A 25,501-nucleotide genomic window follows, 5' to 3' on the forward strand; every position below is an offset into this window, starting at 1 on the left:
CACATATAGTAAAAGGGATGCCTAACTTGGCACTACCTGTTTTCAAACATGTATAGGGAGTATAGTATGTGCATCCAACATAGGCAGCCCTGCAGCACCACCTGAGGCATGATTGCCATGTGTTAAGCAATATAAAGCAGTGCTAAACAGCATTTACCACCATGTAGTATATGTAAACAAAATCGCACACACCAACTAGTACAACTGTGGTCAATGTTGAGTAACATTGGGCAACGTCCAGCAATGTTGGTTAATATTGAGCAATGTCGGACAAGCTTGGTCTAAGTAGGGCATAGCTGAACAAAAGCCAACATGCTCATATTTGCTCTACTGGCCCTTAAGCAGTCCGGTCTGCTCAGTATGAAAATATAAAGCAGTGACGGGCCTCGAACCCAGGATACTGTGCACTATAGTCATAGTACTGAACAACTAAACCATGACAGGATTGCAGTGGTCAGCCTGTATGAAGAAATGTTGATAAGTCTATGCAAAGTATCTCATGGAAACCCTGCAGGCACAGCATAATCCCTGTCAAGTTATGACACAAAGGTGAGTCCTGCAGTAAGAATAGAACCTGACTTTCAACACACACAGTATAAATGTTAATATTGGTCATGTTCACGCACATCAACAAACGTAGTGGACCTCAGACAGCAACATACTGAAAGGTCACACTGGGCATGCTCACACACTTGAATAAATGAGACAAATGTCAGGCAACAAAACACTGAAAGTCTGAACTGGGCATGCTCACACACTTAGGCCATGTCTGAGTACAGCAGTGGGCCACACATATCTGGCAGTTGCATGTGTTAACCCAGAAACCTCTCACTATTCAGCAATCTGCCCTGTGCACACAGTTATATGACAACAGACATATATATAATATAGTGGAACCCTGTCATAATCAAATATGTTCTGCAGATACCTAAGTTGTTCATAGAAAGTGGGAAAGCAAAGAAGATAAAAACCTGCAATCAGTATAATCAATAAACATTGTGCATCCCGAACATTATCATAGGTTCAGAGGTTGATACTAGGCTATCTGCCCTAGACCATGTAAAATCCTAGCCAGAGTGCGTTTGGCTTTCGCAAACCTGTCAGATTAGTACACTGTGCCTGTGAATAGTAGGTCACACAAGATAGCCCATTTACGTTTAGTCTATTGTGCCTCTGTCTACCAGGGACCCAGAAGATATCCCTGGGTAAACATACGATCACCCATCCACTTGTCAAGATGTCTCCTGTAGGTGGTCAGTGGGTGGCTCTGCCTATGCGAAACCGGGATTACATCCCGGAGTGAGTGGAGCCTCTGGGATAAGAATCTGTCCCTCCAGCATGTCCTATTAACATCTGTGCTGAGGTTTATGTCCCTGGAGTGTGTAGCTCCAAGGGATTCAGATATCCTGAGGTGGAGCATGTCCATTAATTCTGGGTTGGACATTTCCTTAAACAACAGGCACACATCACATCCGAGTAGGCAGTAAGTGACTGAGTAGAGCTAGAGTTACTGTATCCAAACTGCGCAGGGCATCTGTGTGAGTCCCTAGATCTGCTTGTTGAGGAACTTTTGTGGCTATTACAGTTGCTGCAGGTGTCAGGTAAGGTACATCCCAAATGAGGCATTGTAACCAAGCATGGTTGTGATGAGTATAGGGGCACAATGACCTCACTTGATCTAGATGTGAAACCATATGGGATAAGGTGGGCTATATAGAAGGTCTGTCTAACCACTTTGGCAACATGATTGTCAAAGGCGAGAGTACGAACAAGTCGTGTCCCCAAACCCCTAACAACTCCTACCATACGTAATGGATTACCACCTATGTGGTAATGTGTGGGCATGTTGTTATTCCCAAAGGGGATGACTATGCATCTAATGGCATTTAGCTGTAGGCCATGGCTCTGGCACCAGTCATCCATCTCTGTGAGACCCTGTTTGAGTATGCATGTGCCAGCTGGAGAGTTGATTATGGCACCCAGTTTGCAGTCATCTGCGAACATGGTCAGCCATATTCCTCCTGTGTTAGCCTATACGACAAATATATACTGAACAAGAGAGGTCCCAGGACTGAGTCTTGTGGGATGCCATGTGTAACTGGTGTATAGTCAGACATGGCACCTGCAATACTGACCATGTGGGTGTTATCCCTGATCCAGTTAACAATCCATCTTGTGAGATATGTGTCAATATTGACACTGGTGAGCCTATGTATAATGGCCGAGAGGGGTATTGTGTTGAAGGGATTTGCAATGTCCAGGTAGGCTGTGTGGACAACCTTCCCTATGTCTATAGACCTGGTAACTGTTTAAAGAATACAAACAGGTTCAAGAGGCAAGATCTTCCCACAACAAAGCTGAAATGTGTAGGACCCAGTGTCTGTAGTTTCCTGATGTCTATGTGTATGACTTCCATGACAATACACTCCATAGCTTTGCAGAACAGGCTAGTTACCCTTATAGGGCGATACTGTCCGGGGTCCATTGTGGCACCACCTCTGTGGAGCGGGACCACTGTCGCTGTACGCCATTCCTTGGGTACATATCCTGTAGTAACTCTGATATTGAACAGTGACTTAATGTGAGGGTTACGTTCTTCATGAAGCTTGTGTAAGATGCAGGCCGGGACACCGTCTGGTCCCATTGATGCTGTGTTGTCTGCTTTGGGGAGGGCAGCACTCACCTGTTCATTTGTAATGCCAGGGAGGTTACACTCTGTTGGGATGGACAGTTGCTCCCTAGGGAGGATGGGGGGAGACATCTGCACTGAACCTGTTTGCCAGGATGTTGACAATGTCTGTGGGTTCAGGGTATGTTTAGTCAGTATGCAGTAACTCACAGCATATCAATGAGTGTCCACCCAGGTTCCTGACATAACTAAAGAAGGCCTTGTGATTGTCCTAAGTGTCTGGTGAAATTGTCTGTTAGACGCGGGCCTTAGATGAACTCACGAGTGATCGTAGCTGTCTGCTAGTACAGATCACAGATACCTTCCTTGTCTGGGATTGTGCTCTATCATGTAGTAGCCTCCTCCTTTTGTTGTATAGCTTATTAATGACCGGGGTCCACCAGACAGGTCCCCTGCCATTGGAGGAGTGAGTCTTATTGTTATTTGGGATAGCATGATCCATGCAGTCCACTAGGTGTCCATAGAATGGGTTTGTAAAAGATTCAGCGGTCTGAGCCGTATTTATCACTGTCCCAGGGTCTTTGAAGGATGCCACCTTGGTTTGGAGAAGTGTGACATTTGCTTTTGAGAAGTTCACCAAGATTACCTATGATGGGTGTGGGGACGGGATATGGATGTCCAGTGAGATAAATGTATGGTCTGACCTTACCAATGAGGGGTATACCTCTGGTGTGGAACATAGAGTCCCCATGTTGGTGATGATCAGGTCCAATATGTTTTCCCCTCTTGTGGGTGTGGTGACCAGTTGTGCCATAGCATTTGAGTTTACAAATAGTAGCAACTGTTGGGTGAGGGTGTCGGGGCTTCAGTAGTATCCCCAGTCAATGTTTGGGTATTTGAAGTCACCCAATATAATGGTGTTTGGGGAGACCTTCATATTCTCCAGTGTTCCCAGGAAAGCCGAGTGTGGTTCCTGAGTTTGGGAGGGTGGTCTGTAGCAGGCTACAAACTGAAAGGCAGTTTTGCACACTGTTAGTTGCACATGTATGGTCTGCGATACTTCGTGCAGTGCTACTAACTTGGAGGTGTGTGTATCTGTGATGTATATGGATACTCCCCCTATTTGTGTTGGCCGTTCTGAGTCTTGTGGTCAGAAAGCATGGTATGAAGTATAACCTGGTAGTGCTGGTGTGCATTTGGGAGCCTGAACCAGGTGTCTGTTACTGCACAGATATCAATATTCTCCATACTGAGGAGAGTCCTGAGTGGGCGCATATTGAGGGTAACACATCTGGTGTTGAGCAGCATTACCCTTAGTTTCTTTTACCCTGTAATGTCTATGGAGGTGGGTTTGTCTTTTGAGCCTCGCTTAAAAAAAGCACTATGGGGGTGGCAAGAGCCTTAGCCAGTATTCAAAAGTCCAAGGGTGACAGGTGCAAGCTGTCCATAGCGAAGCTATGTGGCATGTCAAGCATGTCACCCCAGACAGACACTGGATCCCCTTTGAATGACACCAATATGTTAGCCAACTGTTAAAAGTGATCATTTTGTCTGTATACTGTGACATCATTCTTGGTGAGTGTAAGATGCTACACAAGGTCAGGGTCATACTGGCCTGGGCTACATGATCAGAGAGTTCCTCTATGTATCATGTCATATGGTCCAGCGAGGAACGTCTGAGGTTATTTGTATCAGCATGGACAATGATGGAGCCATTTCTGTACTTGCTTTGGAGTGACCTGAGTGCATGTGTTATGTGGCGGATCCTGGCACCCGACAGACAGCTCAAAGTGACCATCCCCTTGTTCGGCCTGGTGAGTGGGATGTCAGTGTGTCTGACAATAAGTGTCACCTATTACAAGTGTATTAGGTGTGTTGTTTAGCCCTAAGGGCAGTGACTGTGTGGCACTCTGACTTCGTGAACTATGGGATATGTGGGTATTGTAGTGGGGTAGCAGTTGTTTGTGTGTCTGCTTTGGAGGTCTCTGCTTCTTAGACAGAGTCTATTTAGGGCCTCTGAGTATGTTTATGTGTGATAATGTAGTTTGATTGCTGTCACTATAGGTCTATGTGAGACTGAATTTGTGGTGTGTGTGGTTACATTCACCACCTGATAGACTGTGCCAGTCATGGGTCGAGAGAGCTCAGCCTCATGTATGTCTGTATAGTTGCATCACTCACATATATCTGAGTTTGTTGGGAGGAGGAGATTGTTGTCTGTGTACATAAAGCAGTTGTGACATTGTGTCAAAATTCCAATATTCACCAGCTGGACTGGAGAGTACACACGAAACCGACCCCTGGACATGCCAGGATATTATGATGACATACTCTGTTGACTAATCACAAAGGATCAGTAGGGTGTTAAGTGTGTAAAAGAGTATAACAGGGGTTTAGTGCTCAGGTTTGTCGGTGTTTTGTAAAGAGTAGCTGCGAAGGAGTCCAGACTGAAACATGACACCTCCTTCAGCTATGTCATAAACAGCTATGTACACTCATATATGTCCTGAGTTAGGGCCAACTGTACCTGACTGACAATGCCGACATCCTGTCAGACAGGCCCATATATACATACCCACCTCCGACTGACGAAAGGCCCTATCATCATACCAGGAGATATCACATGTACAATGGGTAAACAGCTCCCCCCAAAGCCGAAAGCATGGCAGCAATTGGATTACATTGTTTCCCTATATGTGTCATGAGTGAACTACAGAACAAAAGACCCTGCACCTGAACAGTCTGTTGAGCCACACCCACTCCACAGGATAAGAAACCATTGAATGTGTTACAGCAACATATGGTACTCCCCACAAGTGTTGGTGCACAACACACCATGGGAAGTATAGTCCAATAAGCCTATGAAGTCTGATCTGCAAGGCCATGGAGTCCATCATGATTGAAGTCATAAACAGAGCTATTGGAGGCTGACAAACACACAACCCTACCAACTGTGGTATGTTCATGGGCAGATCATGGTATCCAAACATGCTAGACTGTTTGCAAGGCAGCCCCCCGGACATACATCAATGAATGGAGCTACACATGTCCCACATAGACTTTGAATAGCCCTTTATCAACATCCCAGACACATGTTGTATTCACAAAATCAACAATCTGTGCATAAATATGTGTCGTCATATGAAGGATTGGCAATTTGTCCACAGATAGATCACACAAGCTAAGAATTGTAGGGTCCTGTTCAAGCTGTTAACACCTGCGGTCCCACATGGTTCATTCCTGGGATTGCATAAAAGAAAGTGTACACACATTACCATGTCCAGTCTGATGATGTCACCATCCTACAAATACTGCAGGAGAAAAGAAACCACCCAGTAAAGCAAATAGCGGGCCGTGTTACTGTGTCTTTCTCTAGTATCATAACCCTGACTGTGTGTGTGTGTGTGTGTGTGTGTGTGTGTGTGTGTGTGTGTGTGTGTGTGTGTGTGTGTGTGTGTGCGATTTCCTTTGAGAGGAGTGCCTTTTTTGGAGACTGGGAAAACACATTAAAAGAGGTACATTCCTCTTTGGAAAGTCTGATGATGTCACCATCCTACAAATACTGCAGGAGAAAAGAAACCACCCAGTAAAGCAAATAGCGTGCCGTGTTACTGTGTCTTTCTCTAGTATCATAACCCTGACTGGGTGTGTGTGTGTGTGTGTGTGTGTGTGTGTGTGTGTGTGTGTGTGTGTGTGTGTGTGTGTGTGTGTGTGTGTGTGTGTGTGTGATTTCCTTTGAGAGGAGTGCCTTTTTGGAGACTGGGAAAACACATTAAAAGAGGTACATTCCTCTTTGGAAAGTCTGATGATGTCACCATCCTACAAATACTGCAGGAGAAAAGAAACCACCCAGTAAAGCAAATAGCGGGCCGTGTTACTGTGTCTTTCTCTAGTATCATAACCCTGACTGGGTGTGTGTGTGTGTGTGTGTGTGTGTGTGTGTGTGTGTGTGTGTGTGTGTGTGTGTGTGTGTGTGTGTGTGATTTCCTTTGAGAGGAGTGCCTTTTTTGGAGACTGGGAAAACACATTAAAAGAGGTACATTCCTCTTTGGAAAGTCTGATGATGTCACCATCCTACAAATACTGCAGGAGAAAAGAAACCACCCAGTAAAGCAAATAGCGGGCCGTGTTACTGTGTCTTTCTCTAGTATCATAACCCTGACTGGGTGTGTGTGTGTGTGTGTGTGTGTGTGTGTGTGTGTGTGTGTGTGTGTGTGTGTGTGTGTGTGTGTGTGTGTGTGTGTGTGTGTGTGTGTGTGCGATTTCCTTTGAGAGGAGTGCCTTTTTTGGAGACTGGGAAAACACATTAAAAGAGGTACATTCCTCTTTGGAAAGTCTGATGATGTCACCATCCTACAAATACTGCAGGAGAAAAGAAACCACCCAGTAAAGCAAATAGCGGGCCGTGTTACTGTGTCTTTCTCTAGTATCATAACCCTGACTGGGTGTGTGTGTGTGTGTGTGTGTGTGTGTGTGTGTGTGTGTGTGTGTGTGTGTGTGTGTGTGTGTGTGTGTGTGTGCGATTTCCTTTGAGAGGAGTGCCTTTTTTGTAGACTGGGAAAACACATTAAAAGAGGTACATTCCTCTTTGGAAAGTCTGATGATGTCACCATTTTACAATTACTGCAGGAGAAAAGAAACCACCCAGTAAAGCAAATAGCGAGCCGTGTTACTGTGTCTTTCTCTAGTATCATAACCCTGACTGGGTGTGTGTGTGTGTGTGTGTGTGTGTGTGTGTGTGTGTGTGTGTGTGTGTGTGTGTGTGTGTGTGTGTGTGTGTGCGATTTCCTTTGAGAGGAGTGCCTTTTTTGGAGACTGGGAAAACACATTAAAAGAGGTACATTCCTCTTTGGAAAGTCTGATGATGTCACCATCCTACAAATACTGCAGGAGAAAAGAAACCACCCAGTAAAGCAAATAGCGGGCCGTGTTACTGTGTCTTTCTCTAGTATCATAACCCTGACTGTGTGTGTGTGTGTGTGTGTGTGTGTGTGTGTGTGTGTGTGTGTGTGTGTGTGTGTGTGTGTGTGTGTGTGTGTGCGATTTCCTTTGAGAGGAGTGCCTTTTTTGGAGACTGGGAAAACACATTAAAAGAGGTACATTCCTCTTTGGAAAGTCTGATGATGTCACCATCCTACAAATACTGCAGGAGAAAAGAAACCACCCAGTAAAGCAAATAGCGTGCCGTGTTACTGTGTCTTTCTCTAGTATCATAACCCTGACTGTGTGTGTGTGTGTGTGTGTGTGTGTGTGTGTGTGTGTGTGTGTGTGTGTGTGTGTGTGTGTGTGATTTCCTTTGAGAGGAGTGCCTTTTTGGAGACTGGGAAAACACATTAAAAGAGGTACATTCCTCTTTGGAAAGTCTGATGATGTCACCATCCTACAAATACTGCAGGAGAAAAGAAACCACCCAGTAAAGCAAATAGCGTGCCGTGTTACTGTGTCTTTCTCTAGTATCATAACCCTGACTGTGTGTGTGTGTGTGTGTGTGTGTGTGTGTGTGTGTGTGTGTGTGTGTGTGTGTGTGTGTGTGTGTGTGTGCGATTTCCTTTGAGAGGAGTGCCTTTTTGGAGACTGGGAAAACACATTAAAAGAGGTACATTCCTCTTTGGAAAGTCTGATGATGTCACCATCCTACAAATACTGCAGGAGAAAAGAAACCACCCAGTAAAGCAAATAGCGGGCCGTGTTACTGTGTCTTTCTCTAGTATCATAACCCTGACTGGGTGTGTGTGTGTGTGTGTGTGTGTGTGTGTGTGTGTGTGTGTGTGTGTGTGTGTGTGTGTGTGTGTGTGTGTGTGCGATTTCCTTTGAGAGGAGTGCCTTTTTTGGAGACTGGGAAAACACATTAAAAGAGGTACATTCCTCTTTGGAAAGTCTGATGATGTCACCATCCTACAAATACTGCAGGAGAAAAGAAACCACCCAGTAAAGCAAATAGCACTGTGTTACTGTGTCTTTCTCTAGTATCATAACCCTGACTGTGTGTGTGTGTGTGTGTGTGTGTGTGTGTGTGTGTGTGTGTGTGTGTGTGTGTGTGTGTGTGCGATTTCCTTTGAGAGGAGTGCCTTTTTGGAGACTGGGAAAACACATTAAAAGAGGTACATTCCTCTTTGGAAAGTCTGATGATGTCACCATCCTACAAATACTGCAGGAGAAAAGAAACCACCCAGTAAAGCAAATAGCGTGTTACTGTGTCTTTCTCTAGTATCATAACCCTGACTGGGTGTGTGTGTGTGTGTGTGTGTGTGTGTGTGTGTGTGTGTGTGTGTGTGTGTGTGTGTGTGTGTGTGTGTGTGTGTGCGATTTCCTTTGAGAGGAGTGCCTTTTTTGGAGACTGGGAAAACACATTAAAAGAGGTACATTCCTCTTTGGAAAGTCTGATGATGTCACCATCCTACAAATACTGCAGGAGAAAAGAAACCACCCAGTAAAGCAAATAGCGTGCCGTGTTACTGTGTCTTTCTCTAGTATCATAACCCTGACTGGGTGTGTGTGTGTGTGTGTGTGTGTGTGTGTGTGTGTGTGTGTGTGTGTGTGTGTGTGTGTGTGTGTGTGTGTGTGTGTGTGTGCGATTTCCTTTGAGAGGAGTGCCTTTTTTGGAGACTGGGAAAACACATTAAAAGAGGTACATTCCTCTTTGGAAAGTCTGATGATGTCACCATCCTACAAATACTGCAGGAGAAAAGAAACCACCCAGTAAAGCAAATAGCGGGCCGTGTTACTGTGTCTTTCTCTAGTATCATAACCCTGACTGTGTGTGTGTGTGTGTGTGTGTGTGTGTGTGTGTGTGTGTGTGTGTGTGTGTGTGTGTGTGTGTGTGTGTGTGATTTCCTTTGAGAGGAGTGCCTTTTTGGAGACTGGGAAAACACATTAAAAGAGGTACATTCCTCTTTGGAAAGTCTGATGATGTCACCATCCTACAAATACTGCAGGAGAAAAGAAACCACCCAGTAAAGCAAATAGCGTGTTACTGTGTCTTTCTCTAGTATCATAACCCTGACTGTGTGTGTGTGTGTGTGTGTGTGTGTGTGTGTGTGTGTGTGTGTGTGTGTGTGTGTGTGTGCGATTTCCTTTGAGAGGAGTGCCTTTTTTGGAGACTGGGAAAACACATTAAAAGAGGTACATTCCTCTTTGGAAAGTCTGATGATGTCACCATCCTACAAATACTGCAGGAGAAAAGAAACCACCCAGTAAAGCAAATAGCGTGACGTGTTACTGTGTCTTTCTCTAGTATCATAACCCTGACTGTGTGTGTGTGTGTGTGTGTGTGTGTGTGTGTGTGTGTGTGTGTGTGTGTGTGTGTGTGCGATTTCCTTTGAGAGGAGTGCCTTTTTGGAGACTGGGAAAACACATTAAAAGAGGTACATTCCTCTTTGGAAAGTCTGATGATGTCACCATCCTACAAATACTGCAGGAGAAAAGAAACCACCCAGTAAAGCAAATAGCGTGTGTTACTGTGTCTTTCTCTAGTATCATAACCCTGACTGTGTGTGTGTGTGTGTGTGTGTGTGTGTGTGTGTGTGTGTGTGTGTGTGTGTGTGTGTGTGTGTGTGTGCGATTTCCTTTGAGAGGAGTGCCTTTTTTGGAGACTGGGAAAACACATTAAAAGAGGTACATTCCTCTTTGGAAAGTCTGATGATGTCACCATCCTACAAATACTGCAGGAGAAAAGAAACCACCCAGTAAAGCAAATAGCGGGCCGTGTTACTGTGTCTTTCTCTAGTATCATAACCCTGACTGTGTGTGTGTGTGTGTGTGTGTGTGTGTGTGTGTGTGTGTGTGTGTGTGTGTGTGTGTGTGTGTGTGTGTGTGCGATTTCCTTTGAGAGGAGTGCCTTTTTGGAGACTGGGAAAACACATTAAAAGAGGTACATTCCTCTTTGGAAAGTCTGATGATGTCACCATCCTACAAATACTGCAGGAGAAAAGAAACCACCCAGTAAAGCAAATAGCGGGCCGTGTTACTGTGTCTTTCTCTAGTATCATAACCCTGACTGTGTGTGTGTGTGTGTGTGTGTGTGTGTGTGTGTGTGTGTGTGTGTGTGTGTGTGTGTGTGTGTGTGTGTGTGATTTCCTTTGAGAGGAGTGCCTTTTTGGAGACTGGGAAAACACATTAAAAGAGGTACATTCCTCTTTGGAAAGTCTGATGATGTCACCATCCTACAAATACTGCAGGAGAAAAGAAACCACCCAGTAAAGCAAATAGCGTGCCGTGTTACTGTGTCTTTCTCTAGTATCATAACCCTGACTGTGTGTGTGTGTGTGTGTGTGTGTGTGTGTGTGTGTGTGTGTGTGTGTGTGTGTGTGTGTGTGTGTGTGCGATTTCCTTTGAGAGGAGTGCCTTTTTGGAGACTGGGAAAACACATTAAAAGAGGTACATTCCTCTTTGGAAAGTCTGATGATGTCACCATCCTACAAATACTGCAGGAGAAAAGAAACCACCCAGTAAAGCAAATAGCGTGCCGTGTTACTGTGTCTTTCTCTAGTATCATAACCCTGACTGTGTGTGTGTGTGTGTGTGTGTGTGTGTGTGTGTGTGTGTGTGTGTGTGTGTGTGTGTGTGTGTGTGTGATTTCCTTTGAGAGGAGTGCCTTTTTTGGAGACTGGGAAAACACATTAAAAGAGGTACATTCCTCTTTGGAAAGTCTGATGATGTCACCATCCTACAAATACTGCAGGAGAAAAGAAACCACCCAGTAAAGCAAATAGCGTGCCGTGTTACTGTGTCTTTCTCTAGTATCATAACCCTGACTGGGTGTGTGTGTGTGTGTGTGTGTGTGTGTGTGTGTGTGTGTGTGTGTGTGTGTGTGTGTGTGTGTGTGCGATTTCCTTTGAGAGGAGTGCCTTTTTTGGAGACTGGGAAAACACATTAAAAGAGGTACATTCCTCTTTGGAAAGTCTGATGATGTCACCATCCTACAAATACTGCAGGAGAAAAGAAACCACCCAGTAAAGCAAATAGCGCTGTGTTACTGTGTCTTTCTCTAGTATCATAACCCTGACTGTGTGTGTGTGTGTGTGTGTGTGTGTGTGTGTGTGTGTGTGTGTGTGTGTGTGTGTGTGTGTGTGTGTGTGTGCGATTTCCTTTGAGAGGAGTGCCTTTTTTGGAGACTGGGAAAACACATTAAAAGAGGTACATTCCTCTTTGGAAAGTCTGATGATGTCACCATCCTACAAATACTGCAGGAGAAAAGAAACCACCCAGTAAAGCAAATAGCGTGCCGTGTTACTGTGTCTTTCTCTAGTATCATAACCCTGACTGGGTGTGTGTGTGTGTGTGTGTGTGTGTGTGTGTGTGTGTGTGTGTGTGTGTGTGTGTGTGTGTGTGTGTGTGTGCGATTTCCTTTGAGAGGAGTGCCTTTTTTGGAGACTGGGAAAACACATTAAAAGAGGTACATTCCTCTTTGGAAAGTCTGATGATGTCACCATCCTACAAATACTGCAGGAGAAAAGAAACCACCCAGTAAAGCAAATAGCGTGCCGTGTTACTGTGTCTTTCTCTAGTATCATAACCCTGACTGGGTGTGTGTGTGTGTGTGTGTGTGTGTGTGTGTGTGTGTGTGTGTGTGTGTGTGTGTGTGTGTGTGTGCGATTTCCTTTGAGAGGAGTGCCTTTTTTGGAGACTGGGAAAACACATTAAAAGAGGTACATTCCTCTTTGGAAAGTCTGATGATGTCACCATCCTACAAATACTGCAGGAGAAAAGAAACCACCCAGTAAAGCAAATAGCGGGCCGTGTTACTGTGTCTTTCTCTAGTATCATAACCCTGACTGTGTGTGTGTGTGTGTGTGTGTGTGTGTGTGTGTGTGTGTGTGTGTGTGTGTGTGTGTGTGTGTGTGTGTGTGATTTCCTTTGAGAGGAGTGCCTTTTTGGAGACTGGGAAAACACATTAAAAGAGGTACATTCCTCTTTGGAAAGTCTGATGATGTCACCATCCTACAAATACTGCAGGAGAAAAGAAACCACCCAGTAAAGCAAATAGCGGGCCGTGTTACTGTGTCTTTCTCTAGTATCATAACCCTGACTGGGTGTGTGTGTGTGTGTGTGTGTGTGTGTGTGTGTGTGTGTGTGTGTGTGTGTGTGTGTGTGTGTGTGTGTGTGTGATTTCCTTTGAGAGGAGTGCCTTTTTGGAGACTGGGAAAACACATTAAAAGAGGTACATTCCTCTTTGGAAAGTCTGATGATGTCACCATCCTACAAATACTGCAGGAGAAAAGAAACCACCCAGTAAAGCAAATAGCGTGCCGTGTTACTGTGTCTTTCTCTAGTATCATAACCCTGACTGTGTGTGTGTGTGTGTGTGTGTGTGTGTGTGTGTGTGTGTGTGTGTGTGTGTGTGTGTGTGTGTGTGTGCGATTTCCTTTGAGAGGAGTGCCTTTTTGGAGACTGGGAAAACACATTAAAAGAGGTACATTCCTCTTTGGAAAGTCTGATGATGTCACCATCCTACAAATACTGCAGGAGAAAAGAAACCACCCAGTAAAGCAAATAGCGCGCCGTGTTACTGTGTCTTTCTCTAGTATCATAACCCTGACTGTGTGTGTGTGTGTGTGTGTGTGTGTGTGTGTGTGTGTGTGTGTGTGTGTGTGTGTGTGTGTGTGTGTGTGTGTGATTTCCTTTGAGAGGAGTGCCTTTTTGGAGACTGGGAAAACACATTAAAAGAGGTACATTCCTCTTTGGAAAGTCTGATGATGTCACCATCCTACAAATACTGCAGGAGAAAAGAAACCACCCAGTAAAGCAAATAGCGTGTGTTACTGTGTCTTTCTCTAGTATCATAACCCTGACTGGGTGTGTGTGTGTGTGTGTGTGTGTGTGTGTGTGTGTGTGTGTGTGTGTGTGTGTGTGTGTGTGTGTGTGTGTGCGATTTCCTTTGAGAGGAGTGCCTTTTTGGAGACTGGGAAAACACATTAAAAGAGGTACATTCCTCTTTGGAAAGTCTGATGATGTCACCATCCTACAAATACTGCAGGAGAAAAGAAACCACCCAGTAAAGCAAATAGCGTGCCGTGTTACTGTGTCTTTCTCTAGTATCATAACCCTGACTGTGTGTGTGTGTGTGTGTGTGTGTGTGTGTGTGTGTGTGTGTGTGTGTGTGTGTGTGTGTGTGTGTGTGTGTGTGATTTCCTTTGAGAGGAGTGCCTTTTTGGAGACTGGGAAAACACATTAAAAGAGGTACATTCCTCTTTGGAAAGTCTGATGATGTCACCATCCTACAAATACTGCAGGAGAAAAGAAACCACCCAGTAAAGCAAATAGCGCGCTGTGTTACTGTGTCTTTCTCTAGTATCATAACCCTGACTGTGTGTGTGTGTGTGTGTGTGTGTGTGTGTGTGTGTGTGTGTGTGTGTGTGTGTGTGTGTGTGTGTGTGGATTTCCTTTGAGAGGAGTGCCTTTTTGGAGACTGGGAAAACACATTAAAAGAGGTACATTCCTCTTTGGAAAGTCTGATGATGTCACCATCCTACAAATACTGCAGGAGAAAAGAAACCACCCAGTAAAGCAAATAGCGGGCCGTGTTACTGTGTCTTTCTCTAGTATCATAACCCTGACTGTGTGTGTGTGTGTGTGTGTGTGTGTGTGTGTGTGTGTGTGTGTGTGTGTGTGTGTGTGTGTGTGTGTGTGCGATTTCCTTTGAGAGGAGTGCCTTTTTGGAGACTGGGAAAACACATTAAAAGAGGTACATTCCTCTTTGGAAAGTCTGATGATGTCACCATCCTACAAATACTGCAGGAGAAAAGAAACCACCCAGTAAAGCAAATAGCGGGCCGTGTTACTGTGTCTTTCTCTAGTATCATAACCCTGACTGTGTGTGTGTGTGTGTGTGTGTGTGTGTGTGTGTGTGTGTGTGTGTGTGTGTGTGCGATTTCCTTTGAGAGGAGTGCCTTTTTTGGAGACTGGGAAAACACATTAAAAGAGGTACATTCCTCTTTGGAAAGTCTGATGATGTCACCATCCTACAAATACTGCAGGAGAAAAGAAACCACCCAGTAAAGCAAATAGCGTGTGTTACTGTGTCTTTCTCTAGTATCATAACCCTGACTGTGTGTGTGTGTGTGTGTGTGTGTGTGTGTGTGTGTGTGTGTGTGTGTGTGTGTGTGTGTGTGTGTGTGTGTGATTTCCTTTGAGAGGAGTGCCTTTTTGGAGACTGGGAAAACACATTAAAAGAGGTACATTCCTCTTTGGAAAGTCTGATGATGTCACCATCCTACAAATACTGCAGGAGAAAAGAAACCACCCAGTAAAGCAAATAGCGGGCCGTGTTACTGTGTCTTTCTCTAGTATCATAACCCTGACTGGGTGTGTGTGTGTGTGTGTGTGTGTGTGTGTGTGTGTGTGTGTGTGTGTGTGTGTGTGTGTGTGTGTGTGTGTGCGATTTCCTTTGAGAGGAGTGCCTTTTTTGGAGACTGGGAAAACACATTAAAAGAGGTACATTCCTCTTTGGAAAGTCTGATGATGTCACCATCCTACAAATACTGCAGGAGAAAAGAAACCACCCAGTAAAGCAAATAGCGCTGTGTTACTGTGTCTTTCTCTAGTATCATAACCCTGACTGTGTGTGTGTGTGTGTGTGTGTGTGTGTGTGTGTGTGTGTGTGTGTGTGTGTGTGTGTGTGTGCGATTTCCTTTGAGAGGAGTGCCTTTTTGGAGACTGGGAAAACACATTAAAAGAGGTACATTCCTCTTTGGAAAGTCTGATGATGTCACCATCCTACAAATACTGCAGGAGAAAAGAAACCACCCAGTAAAGCAAATAGCGCACCGTGTTACTGTGTCTTTCTCTAGTATCATAACCCTGACTGTGTGTGTGTGTGTGTGTGTGTGTGTGTGTGTGTGTGTGTGTGTGTGTGTGTGTGTGTGTGTGTGTGTGTGTGCGATTTCCTTTGAGAGGAGTGCCTTTTTGGAGACTGGGAAAACACATTAAAAGAGGTACATTCCTCTTTGGAAAGTCTGATGATGTCACCATCCTACAAATACTGCAGGAGAAAAGAAACCACCCAGTAAAGCAAATAGCACTGTGTTACTGTGTCTTTCTCTAGTATCATAACCCTGACTGTGTGTGTGTGTGTGTGTGTGTGTGTGTGTGTGTGTGTGTGTGTGTGTGTGTGTGTGTGTGTGTGTGTGTGATTTCCTTTGAGAGGAGTGCCTTTTTTGGAGACTGGGAAAACACATTAAAAGAGGTACATTCCTCTTTGGAAAGTCTGATGATGTCACCATCCTACAAATACTGCAGGAGAAAAGAAACCACCCAGTAAAGCAAATAGCGGGCCGTGTTACTGTGTCTTTCTCTAGTATCATAACCCTGACTGTGTGTGTGTGTGTGTGTGTGTGTGTGTGTGTGTGTGTGTGTGTGTGTGTGTGTGTGTGTGTGTGTGTGCACGGTTTCCTTTGAGAGGAGTGCCTTTTTTGGAGACTGGGAAAACACATTAAAAGAGGTACATTCCTCTTTGGAAAGTCTGATGATGTCACCATCCTACAAATACTGCAGGAGAAAAGAAACCACCCAGTAAAGCAAATAGCGGCCGTGTTACTGTGTCTTTCTCTAGTATCATAACCCTGACTGTGTGTGTGTGTGTGTGTGTGTGTGTGTGTGTGTGTGTGTGTGTGTGTGTGTGTGTGTGTGATTTCCTTTGAGAGGAGTGCCTTTTTGGAGACTGGGAAAACACATTAAAAGAGGTACATTCCTCTTTGGAAAGTCTGATGATGTCACCATCCTACAAATACTGCAGGAGAAAAGAAACCACCCAGTAAAGCAAATAGCGCGCCGTGTTACTGTGTCTTTCTCTAGTATCATAACCCTGACTGGGTGTGTGTGTGTGTGTGTGTGTGTGTGTGTGTGTGTGTGTGTGTGTGTGTGTGTGTGTGTGTGTGTGTGTGCGATTTCCTTTGAGAGGAGTGCCTTTTTTGGAGACTGGGAAAACACATTAAAAGAGGTACATTCCTCTTTGGAAAGTCTGATGATGTCACCATCCTACAAATACTGCAGGAGAAAAGAAACCACCCAGTAAAGCAAATAGCGGGCCGTGTTACTGTGTCTTTCTCTAGTATCATAACCCTGACTGTGTGTGTGTGTGTGTGTGTGTGTGTGTGTGTGTGTGTGTGTGTGTGTGTGTGTGTGTGTGTGTGTGATTTCCTTTGAGAGGAGTGCCTTTTTGGAGACTGGGAAAACACATTAAAAGAGGTACATTCCTCTTTGGAAAGTCTGATGATGTCACCATCCTACAAATACTGCAGGAGAAAAGAAACCACCCAGTAAAGCAAATAGCGTGTGTTACTGTGTCTTTCTCTAGTATCATAACCCTGACTGTGTGTGTGTGTGTGTGTGTGTGTGTGTGTGTGTGTGTGTGTGTGTGTGTGTGTGTGCGATTTCCTTTGAGAGGAGTGCCTTTTTGGAGACTGGGAAAACACATTAAAAGAGGTACATTCCTCTTTGGAAAGTCTGATGATGTCACCATCCTACAAATACTGCAGGAGAAAAGAAACCACCCAGTAAAGCAAATAGCGGGCCGTGTTACTGTGTCTTTCTCTAGTATCATAACCCTGACTGGGTGTGTGTGTGTGTGTGTGTGTGTGTGTGTGTGTGTGTGTGTGTGTGTGTGTGTGTGTGTGTGTGTGTGTGTGTGCGATTTCCTTTGAGAGGAGTGCCTTTTTTGGAGACTGGGAAAACACATTAAAAGAGGTACATTCCTCTTTGGAAAGTCTGATGATGTCACCATCCTACAAATACTGCAGGAGAAAAGAAACCACCCAGTAAAGCAAATAGCGTGCCGTGTTACTGTGTCTTTCTCTAGTATCATAACCCTGACTGGGTGTGTGTGTGTGTGTGTGTGTGTGTGTGTGTGTGTGTGTGTGTGTGTGTGTGTGTGTGTGTGTGTGTGTGTGTGTGTGCGATTTCCTTTGAGAGGAGTGCCTTTTTTGGAGACTGGGAAAACACATTAAAAGAGGTACATTCCTCTTTGGAAAGTCTGATGATGTCACCATCCTACAAATACTGCAGGAGAAAAGAAACCACCCAGTAAAGCAAATAGCGGGCCGTGTTACTGTGTCTTTCTCTAGTATCATAACCCTGACTGTGTGTGTGTGTGTGTGTGTGTGTGTGTGTGTGTGTGTGTGTGTGTGTGTGTGTGTGTGTGTGTGTGTGTGTGTGTGTGCGATTTCCTTTGAGAGGAGTGCCTTTTTTGGAGACTGGGAAAACACATTAAAAGAGGTACATTCCTCTTTGGAAAGTCTGATGATGTCACCATCCTACAAATACTGCAGGAGAAAAGAAACCACCCAGTAAAGCAAATAGCGTGTGTTACTGTGTCTTTCTCTAGTATCATAACCCTGACTGGGTGTGTGTGTGTGTGTGTGTGTGTGTGTGTGTGTGTGTGTGTGTGTGTGTGTGTGTGTGTGTGTGTGTGTGTGCGATTTCCTTTGAGAGGAGTGCCTTTTTTGGAGACTGGGAAAACACATTAAAAGAGGTACATTCCTCTTTGGAAAGTCTGATGATGTCACCATCCTACAAATACTGCAGGAGAAAAGAAACCACCCAGTAAAGCAAATAGCGGGCCGTGTTACTGTGTCTTTCTCTAGTATCATAACCCTGACTGTGTGTGTGTGTGTGTGTGTGTGTGTGTGTGTGTGTGTGTGTGTGTGTGTGTGTGTGTGTGTGTGTGTGTGTGTGCGATTTCCTTTGAGAGGAGTGCCTTTTTGGAGACTGGGAAAACACATTAAAAGAGGTACATTCCTCTTTGGAAAGTCTGATGATGTCACCATCCTACAAATACTGCAGGAGAAAAGAAACCACCCAGTAAAGCAAATAGCGTGTTACTGTGTCTTTCTCTAGTATCATAACCCTGACTGTGTGTGTGTGTGTGTGTGTGTGTGTGTGTGTGTGTGTGTGTGTGTGTGTGTGTGTGTGTGTGTGCGATTTCCTTTGAGAGGAGTGCCTTTTTGGAGACTGGGAAAACACATTAAAAGAGGTACATTCCTCTTTGGAAAGTCTGATGATGTCACCATCCTACAAATACTGCAGGAGAAAAGAAACCACCCAGTAAAGCAAATAGCGCACCGTGTTACTGTGTCTTTCTCTAGTATCATAACCCTGACTGTGTGTGTGTGTGTGTGTGTGTGTGTGTGTGTGTGTGTGTGTGTGTGTGTGTGTGTGTGTGTGTGTGTGTGATTTCCTTTGAGAGGAGTGCCTTTTTGGAGACTGGGAAAACACATTAAAAGAGGTACATTCCTCTTTGGAAAGTCTGATGATGTCACCATCCTACAAATACTGCAGGAGAAAAGAAACCACCCAGTAAAGCAAATAGCGCGCCGTGTTACTGTGTCTTTCTCTAGTATCATAACCCTGACTGTGTGTGTGTGTGTGTGTGTGTGTGTGTGTGTGTGTGTGTGTGTGTGTGTGTGTGTGTGTGTGTGTGATTTCCTTTGAGAGGAGTGCCTTTTTGGAGACTGGGAAAACACATTAAAAGAGGTACATTCCTCTTTGGAAAGTCTGATGATGTCACCATCCTACAAATACTGCAGGAGAAAAGAAACCACCCAGTAAAGCAAATAGCGCGCCGTGTTACTGTGTCTTTCTCTAGTATCATAACCCTGACTGTGTGTGTGTGTGTGTGTGTGTGTGTGTGTGTGTGTGTGTGTGTGTGTGTGTGTGTGTGTGTGTGTGTGTGTGTGCGATTTCCTTTGAGAGGAGTGCCTTTTTTGGAGACTGGGAAAACACATTAAAAGAGGTACATTCCTCTTTGGAAAGTCTGATGATGTCACCATCCTACAAATACTGCAGGAGAAAAGAAACCACCCAGTAAAGCAAATAGCGTGTGTTACTGTGTCTTTCTCTAGTATCATAACCCTGACTGTGTGTGTGTGTGTGTGTGTGTGTGTGTGTGTGTGTGTGTGATTTCCTTTGAGAGGAGTGCCTTTTTTGGAGACTGGGAAAACACATTAAAAGAGGTACATTCCTCTTTGGAAAGTCTGATGATGTCACCATCCTACAAATACTGCAGGAGAAAAGAAACCACCCAGTAAAGCAAATAGCGCACCGTGTTACTGTGTCTTTCTCTAGTATCATAACCCTGACTGTGTGTGTGTGTGTGTGTGTGTGTGTGTGTGTGTGTGTGTGTGTGTGTGTGTGTGCGATTTCCTTTGAGAGGAGTGCCTTTTTTGGAGACTGGGAAAACACATTAAAAGAGGTACATTCCTCTTTGGAAAGTCTGATGATGTCACCATCCTACAAATACTGCAGGAGAAAAGAAACCACCCAGTAAAGCAAATAGCGCCGTGTTACTGTGTCTTTCTCTAGTATCATAACCCTGACTGGGTGTGTGTGTGTGTGTGTGTGTGTGTGTGTGTGTGTGTGTGTGTGTGTGTGTGTGTGTGTGTGTGTGTGTGTGTGTGTGTGTGTGATTTCCTTTGAGAGGAGTGCCTTTTTTGGAGACTGGGAAAACACATTAAAAGAGGTACATTCCTCTTTGGAAAGTCTGATGATGTCACCATCCTACAAATACTGCAGGAGAAAAGAAACCACCCAGTAAAGCAAATAGCGTGTTACTGTGTCTTTCTCTAGTATCATAACCCTGACTGTGTGTGTGTGTGTGTGTGTGTGTGTGTGTGTGTGTGTGTGTGTGTGTGTGTGTGTGTGTGTGTGTGTGTGTGATTTCCTTTGAGAGGAGTGCCTTTTTGGAGACTGGGAAAACACATTAAAAGAGGTACATTCCTCTTTGGAAAGTCTGATGATGTCACCATCCTACAAATACTGCAGGAGAAAAGAAACCACCCAGTAAAGCAAATAGTGCACCGTGTTACTGTGTCTTTCTCTAGTATCATAACCCTGACTGGGTGTGTGTGTGTGTGTGTGTGTGTGTGTGTGTGTGTGTGTGTGTGTGTGTGTGTGTGTGTGTGTGTGTGTGTGCGATTTCCTTTGAGAGGAGTGCCTTTTTTGGAGACTGGGAAAACACATTAAAAGAGGTACATTCCTCTTTGGAAAGTCTGATGATGTCACCATCCTACAAATACTGCAGGAGAAAAGAAACCACCCAGTAAAGCAAATAGCGTGCCGTGTTACTGTGTCTTTCTCTAGTATCATAACCCTGACTGTGTGTGTGTGTGTGTGTGTGTGTGTGTGTGTGTGTGTGTGTGTGTGTGTGTGTGTGTGTGTGTGTGTGATTTCCTTTGAGAGGAGTGCCTTTTTGGAGACTGGGAAAACACATTAAAAGAGGTACATTCCTCTTTGGAAAGTCTGATGATGTCACCATCCTACAAATACTGCAGGAGAAAAGAAACCACCCAGTAAAGCAAATAGCGGGCCGTGTTACTGTGTCTTTCTCTAGTATCATAACCCTGACTGTGTGTGTGTGTGTGTGTGTGTGTGTGTGTGTGTGTGTGTGTGTGTGTGTGTGTGTGTGTGTGTGTGTGTGTGCATTTCCTTTGAGAGGAGTGCCTTTTTGGAGACTGGGAAAACACATTAAAAGAGGTACATTCCTCTTTGGAAAGTCTGATGATGTCACCATCCTACAAATACTGCAGGAGAAAAGAAACCACCCAGTAAAGCAAATAGCGTGCCGTGTTACTGTGTCTTTCTCTAGTATCATAACCCTGACTGTGTGTGTGTGTGTGTGTGTGTGTGTGTGTGTGTGTGTGTGTGTGTGTGTGTGTGTGTGTGTGTGTGTGTGTGCGATTTCCTTTGAGAGGAGTGCCTTTTTTGGAGACTGGGAAAACACATTAAAAGAGGTACATTCCTCTTTGGAAAGTCTGATGATGTCACCATCCTACAAATACTGCAGGAGAAAAGAAACCACCCAGTAAAGCAAATAGCGTGTGTTACTGTGTCTTTCTCTAGTATCATAACCCTGACTGTGTGTGTGTGTGTGTGTGTGTGTGTGTGTGTGTGTGTGTGTGTGTGTGTGTGTGTGTGTGTGTGTGTGTGATTTCCTTTGAGAGGAGTGCCTTTTTGGAGACTGGGAAAACACATTAAAAGAGGTACATTCCTCTTTGGAAAGTCTGATGATGTCACCATCCTACAAATACTGCAGGAGAAAAGAAACCACCCAGTAAAGCAAATAGCGTGCCGTGTTACTGTGTCTTTCTCTAGTATCATAACCCTGACTGTGTGTGTGTGTGTGTGTGTGTGTGTGTGTGTGTGTGTGTGTGTGTGTGTGTGTGTGTGTGTGTGTGCGATTTCCTTTGAGAGGAGTGCCTTTTTGGAGACTGGGAAAACACATTAAAAGAGGTACATTCCTCTTTGGAAAGTCTGATGATGTCACCATCCTACAAATACTGCAGGAGAAAAGAAACCACCCAGTAAAGCAAATAGCGGGCCGTGTTACTGTGTCTTTCTCTAGTATCATAACCCTGACTGTGTGTGTGTGTGTGTGTGTGTGTGTGTGTGTGTGTGTGTGTGTGTGTGTGTGTGTGTGTGTGTGTGTGTGCGATTTCCTTTGAGAGGAGTGCCTTTTTGGAGACTGGGAAAACACATTAAAAGAGGTACATTCCTCTTTGGAAAGTCTGATGATGTCACCATCCTACAAATACTGCAGGAGAAAAGAAACCACCCAGTAAAGCAAATAGCGTGCCGTGTTACTGTGTCTTTCTCTAGTATCATAACCCTGACTGGGTGTGTGTGTGTGTGTGTGTGTGTGTGTGTGTGTGTGTGTGTGTGTGTGTGTGTGTGTGTGTGTGTGTGTGTGTGCGATTTCCTTTGAGAGGAGTGCCTTTTTTGGAGACTGGGAAAACACATTAAAAGAGGTACATTCCTCTTTGGAAAGTCTGATGATGTCACCATCCTACAAATACTGCAGGAGAAAAGAAACCACCCAGTAAAGCAAATAGCGCTGTGTTACTGTGTCTTTCTCTAGTATCATAACCCTGACTGGGTGTGTGTGTGTGTGTGTGTGTGTGTGTGTGTGTGTGTGTGTGTGTGTGTGTGTGTGTGTGTGCGATTTCCTTTGAGAGGAGTGCCTTTTTGGAGACTGGGAAAACACATTAAAAGAGGTACATTCCTCTTTGGAAAGTCTGATGATGTCACCATCCTACAAATACTGCAGGAGAAAAGAAACCACCCAGTAAAGCAAATAGCGTGCCGTGTTACTGTGTCTTTCTCTAGTATCATAACCCTGACTGTGTGTGTGTGTGTGTGTGTGTGTGTGTGTGTGTGTGTGTGTGTGTGTGTGTGTGTGTGTGTGTGTGTGTGCGATTTCCTTTGAGAGGAGTGCCTTTTTTGGAGACTGGGAAAACACATTAAAAGAGGTACATTCCTCTTTGGAAAGTCTGATGATGTCACCATCCTACAAATACTGCAGGAGAAAAGAAACCACCCAGTAAAGCAAATAGCGTGTGTTACTGTGTCTTTCTCTAGTATCATAACCCTGACTGGGTGTGTGTGTGTGTGTGTGTGTGTGTGTGTGTGTGTGTGTGTGTGTGTGTGTGTGTGTGTGTGTGTGTGTGTGCGATTTCCTTTGAGAGGAGTGCCTTTTTTGGAGACTGGGAAAACACATTAAAAGAGGTACATTCCTCTTTGGAAAGTCTGATGATGTCACCATCCTACAAATACTGCAGGAGAAAAGAAACCACCCAGTAAAGCAAATAGCGCGCCGTGTTACTGTGTCTTTCTCTAGTATCATAACCCTGACTGTGTGTGTGTGTGTGTGTGTGTGTGTGTGTGTGTGTGTGTGTGTGTGTGTGTGTGTGTGATTTCCTTTGAGAGGAGTGCCTTTTTGGAGACTGGGAAAACACATTAAAAGAGGTACATTCCTCTTTGGAAAGTCTGATGATGTCACCATCCTACAAATACTGCAGGAGAAAAGAAACCACCCAGTAAAGCAAATAGCGCTGTGTTACTGTGTCTTTCTCTAGTATCATAACCCTGACTGTGTGTGTGTGTGTGTGTGTGTGTGTGTGTGTGTGTGTGTGTGTGTGTGTGTGTGTGTGTGTGTGATTTCCTTTGAGAGGAGTGCCTTTTTGGAGACTGGGAAAACACATTAAAAGAGGTACATTCCTCTTTGGAAAGTCTGATGATGTCACCATCCTACAAATACTGCAGGAGAAAAGAAACCACCCAGTAAAGCAAATAGCGTGCCGTGTTACTGTGTCTTTCTCTAGTATCATAACCCTGACTGTGTGTGTGTGTGTGTGTGTGTGTGTGTGTGTGTGTGTGTGTGTGTGTGTGTGTGTGTGTGTGTGTGTGTGTGCGATTTCCTTTGAGAGGAGTGCCTTTTTGGAGACTGGGAAAACACATTAAAAGAGGTACATTCCTCTTTGGAAAGTCTGATGATGTCACCATCCTACAAATACTGCAGGAGAAAAGAAACCACCCAGTAAAGCAAATAGCGTGTGTTACTGTGTCTTTCTCTAGTATCATAACCCTGACTGGGTGTGTGTGTGTGTGTGTGTGTGTGTGTGTGTGTGTGTGTGTGTGTGTGTGTGTGTGTGTGTGTGTGTGTGTGCGATTTCCTTTGAGAGGAGTGCCTTTTTGGAGACTGGGAAAACACATTAAAAGAGGTACATTCCTCTTTGGAAAGTCTGATGATGTCACCATCCTACAAATACTGCAGGAGAAAAGAAACCACCCAGTAAAGCAAATAGCGTGCCGTGTTACTGTGTCTTTCTCTAGTATCATAACCCTGACTGTGTGTGTGTGTGTGTGTGTGTGTGTGTGTGTGTGTGTGTGTGTGTGTGTGTGTGTGTGTGTGTGTGTGTGTGTGATTTCCTTTGAGAGGAGTGCCTTTTTTGGAGACTGGGAAAACACATTAAAAGAGGTACATTCCTCTTTGGAAAGTCTGATGATGTCACCATCCTACAAATACTGCAGGAGAAAAGAAACCACCCAGTAAAGCAAATAGCGTGCCGTGTTACTGTGTCTTTCTCTAGTATCATAACCCTGACTGGGTGTGTGTGTGTGTGTGTGTGTGTGTGTGTGTGTGTGTGTGTGTGTGTGTGTGTGTGTGTGTGTGTGTGTGTGTGTGCGATTTCCTTTGAGAGGAGTGCCTTTTTTGGAGACTGGGAAAACACATTAAAAGAGGTACATTCCTCTTTGGAAAGTCTGATGATGTCACCATCCTACAAATACTGCAGGAGAAAAGAAACCACCCAGTAAAGCAAATAGCGGGCCGTGTTACTGTGTCTTTCTCTAGTATCATAACCCTGACTGTGTGTGTGTGTGTGTGTGTGTGTGTGTGTGTGTGTGTGTGTGTGTGTGTGTGCGATTTCCTTTGAGAGGAGTGCCTTTTTGGAGACTGGGAAAACACATTAAAAGAGGTACATTCCTCTTTGGAAAGTCTGATGATGTCACCATCCTACAAATACTGCAGGAGAAAAGAAACCACCCAGTAAAGCAAATAGCGCTGTGTTACTGTGTCTTTCTCTAGTATCATAACCCTGACTGTGTGTGTGTGTGTGTGTGTGTGTGTGTGTGTGTGTGTGTGTGTGTGTGTGTGTGTGTGATTTCCTTTGAGAGGAGTGCCTTTTTGGAGACTGGGAAAACACATTAAAAGAGGTACATTCCTCTTTGGAAAGTCTGATGATGTCACCATCCTACAAATACTGCAGGAGAAAAGAAACCACCCAGTAAAGCAAATAGCGTGTTACTGTGTCTTTCTCTAGTATCATAACCCTGACTGTGTGTGTGTGTGTGTGTGTGTGTGTGTGTGTGTGTGTGTGTGTGTGTGTGTGTGTGTGTGTGTGTGTGTGATTTCCTTTGAGAGGAGTGCCTTTTTGGAGACTGGGAAAACACATTAAAAGAGGTACATTCCTCTTTGGAAAGTCTGATGATGTCACCATCCTACAAATACTGCAGGAGAAAAGAAACCACCCAGTAAAGCAAATAGCGGGCCGTGTTACTGTGTCTTTCTCTAGTATCATAACCCTGACTGTGTGTGTGTGTGTG

Source organism: Protopterus annectens, chromosome 5.part1 (assembly GCF_019279795.1).
Source record: "Protopterus annectens isolate FY-2018-M chromosome 5.part1, PAN1.0, whole genome shotgun sequence".
NCBI lineage: Eukaryota > Metazoa > Chordata > Ceratodontiformes > Protopteridae > Protopterus > Protopterus annectens.